We start from the raw sequence: 3784 nt of genomic DNA, 5'->3' as shown, positions 1-3784 counted from the left end.
CTGATGTAAGATGAGTGATCAGCACGAACACAAATACTCTTATCTCGTTGAAATCATGACGGATTTACAAACGGGTTGGTTTCTTACAAACCTTTTTAACGAGGCTATAATTATCTGAATGGTTATTTATTTATACACTTATTATTCATAAGTATGCTGTGTCATAACTACATCTCTGACGTTTATAACTAACCAAACCGTTTGATTTTTTTTTCTGTAGAAAATTGAGTACCAATACATGTACCATTAACACAATGTTACGAGTGAGCGAGCTGCCTGTGACAAGATGGCCGCCAGGTGCAGACGTCGACCTCCATTGGCCAGCAGCGTGGACGAGATATCTAGCCTTTATATAGATATCTATGGTGTACAATGCTTCTCGTTTGCTTCTGCTTCTCCTTCGCCTGTGTTTTGATCTGGAGATTGTGTTCTCTTTCAGAAGATACGTACTAGCGCCCCCTACCGCATAACAATGAAAACATGGCGATTAAAGAGTTAAACAAGTACAAAGACAATTTTATTGTCCATAACTTATGGAGAGAAATAGCAGAGACACTGGGCAAGGACCAAATTTTCACTTATCAAAAAAGTATCGTTTAAAGATTATTCAGCTGTGCATACGCTAACTGTGCGTTCACACCGCCGCCGACTTAAGCTTCTAAAGCGGCCGGAAGTCATTCATTTTCAATGGAAGCGTCGTGAAAATGAATGACGGTGTCGTGTTTTGAGCGTTTTGAGCGTCAATCGGAAAGTTGAGAGAAGCTCAACTTTATGGTAATGAGCTGTGATGCGGTTCAGCGGCAAAACGCCAGCAACCAATCCTTCACACTGGCTGATTCCAGAGAAATATGAATGTAAACTTTCGTTCCTACCAAACCATTAGCTTCGAGAAAATGGAAGAGAAGCTAATCATCGCCGTTGCTGTGTTTCCTACTGGTTTCGTATCATTTATAACATGACGTTGTTTGCTTATAGGGACCGCATGAACGCAACTTTTATTTGAAATATTTACGAATGCTGGTTTTAAAGCGGAAATGCAATAAATTTGCAAAATCACGGTGACACCGATTTTACTACAATAATAATAATAATAGTTAACTATTTTTTTCCCGACCAAATGTGACCAAAACGATTATAAAAATGCTGTCATTAAAAAAGGTTTCTTCATTGTATTGTTTGTTTTCTTCTGTTTATTACATTTCATGTTGTGACACTTCCATTCACATGCAACGGCAGAACGTTCAAAGCGTCAACAAGCTTCCCTGTACTTTTTGACAAGCGTCCTTGACAGGGCGGCCAGAGCTTCTTTGACGGTGTGAACGAACATTTAGCATTTGTTTCTAAACTGAGGAATACTTTGGCTTCTAGTTGCTCCACAAGAACCGAGTGGCCTTCGTATTCGAAAACTGGCACAGAAACTTGACTGTCAAAGTTCATGATCCTAACAAACCTTCCCATGAAGATCCAACTATTTTGTCCGTATGATCTGACGCTAAACCACTGCTTATGGAATGGACCAACAGGCAGTTTCGTGTAAAAGGTCATGTTCTTTTGCTGGATGCATTTCCCAGGCTCCTGCATCCCGGGCATTTCATCGTGACTTTGCCAAGTAGGAGATGTTCCTGGATCAACAAAATACATTCCTGTCTGGAAAGCTAGTCCCTACCCCAAAACATAAATATCTATAACGTGTCCCTAAAATATAGGTGAATAAAACTTGACATTAACTGTAAACTTGCCCCTTAAATCTGATTGGAATGTTGTTCCAGGATCAACAAACATTTTGATCCGGGAACATGTTGTACTTTATCCATCATGGGCAACACGAGGCCTGACCTGGGATTTGCTGAAGGTCTCCTTTAATTGTTTTCAGCAGGCCACAGAAACTAAATAATTAAAGCGGCCCAGCGTTTGAAGTTTAGGGCCTCTTCCTCAACCTTCACTTGGAATCTTTTTTCCTCTTGTTTCTTTTTTCTTACTTTCGAGGCTACCTCTTCACTCCTCCGCATTCCTCCCCATTCGCTCTCTTTTTCTGCCCACAGGCGCTACACCCCCTCTTCTGTTTGACAGACTTCCTCCTACTCCTTTGCCCCCTGGCCTCTTCCCCAGGGCCTCATGCACCCCCTACATTCTTCCACACTGACGTGCCGTGTTTACACGGACGTCGTACTGGAAATGCGCACTCGCCAAGCTCAAGAATGTGATTCAAGTATGCAAAAAATCCTTTTTACTGCAATTTTGCCATTTTAAGGTTTCAAACTTGCTAATTAAAGTCAGGGAGTTAAAGATAGAAAGGACACTTTGACTTTATAAGTGCACAACACAATAGCAGCCTTTGTGAAATGACATTTTGGAGCTCGCTTTATTCCTTCTTATTGTTCATTCATGGCAAGACGTTCAGAGCATCATTGGCTGTTTTTTTTTTTGCGAAGTTTTGAGTGATAACAGACTTTCAAGACATTTGTGACTAATTAAAATGCTTAAATAGGCACGTTTCGGCAGCTAGCAGGATTGCAGAACATGCATTAGCAGTGCCCCTATCGAGAAGGTCATCTTTTTCCATCACATACACATGCGTGCTACCTCCTAGACAGTCAGCACATTCAAATGTCATTGTCTGCAGACCTGTTGCATAATTCACACTTCGAAAAAAAAGGGCCATAGAGTTCTAACTGCTCCTGGCCTCTGGTTGTTTCTCATTGTGCAATGTCTCCCAAACCTGTTTCTTTAAAAACTGCCATTGGGGTATAATTTGTAAGGAACACTGATTTTGAAACCAAAAACTATATAGTAGAAGGTCATTGGGACGCCTTTAAATATGCAGAAACCACACTATGACCTTCTCAAGTGTGTAACCACACGCTCCTGACACGTGAGTTTCACACTTGGCTAAATAGGTTGGTCCAAACAAGCATTCACTTTCGCCTCTCTCCCTCTGCCCCCGCAGATCTCCAAGCCGCCATAGCATTGAAGACCGAATTTGTACCTTTTGACCACCAAAACTTAAAGCTACACTGTGTGATTTTTACCCCCATCTAGCGGTGAAAAGGTATATGACCATCCAGTGAATATTAGTTACTGTACTGTTCCTCTCAATTCCGATTTCGTTTTAACTCCTACGGTGGCCAATGTAGTTCAAGATTAACATGGCTTCCAGTTCGACCTCGTCCATGAGTGTTAACTCAAACGTAAACGCGAAAGGCGAGCTTGAATTAACGGGTATGTCCCTCTTTGGCTAATGTACTTTCAAGATGGAGGGGCAACATGGCGACCGACATTAGTACCCCTTACCCTTATGTATTTTCAATGGCATATTATACACTTTATTACTTGAATGAAGTAAATATACATTAATGAGCACATATATTTTTGAAAGAACTAAGTGTTTTTAGCTAAAAATAAACTAAAAGAGTTACACAGTGTAGCTTTAACACTGAAGAGCACTAAATTCGCAAAGGCAATTTATCCAGAGACGAGCTTGCCCGAGGGATTGCGCCCGAGTTTCACTAGAGGTTCGCTTTCGCAAGTTTGTACGAATTGCTTTCATACCAATTGCAAGTTCAGATGAAACGAACCTTGGGGGTTTGCTTAAAGTGTTTAAAAGCCAACTAAGTCTAGTGTGTGCAAGCGGCATCAAGCACAAATGCACCAACAATTGCAGCAATTGTAAAGCGACTCGATTTCAATCAGACGTTTAGTTTTCTCTCTCCCAGCCAGACATGCATTCTGATTCCAGCAGCCTCTCTGGGGGCGGTTAAGTACAGACACACACATTCATTGCCCG

Source organism: Pimephales promelas, chromosome 2, assembly GCF_988280905.1.
Source record: "Pimephales promelas chromosome 2, fPimPro1.hap1.1, whole genome shotgun sequence".
NCBI lineage: Eukaryota > Metazoa > Chordata > Actinopteri > Cypriniformes > Leuciscidae > Pimephales > Pimephales promelas.
This window is presented reverse-complemented; position numbering follows the sequence as displayed.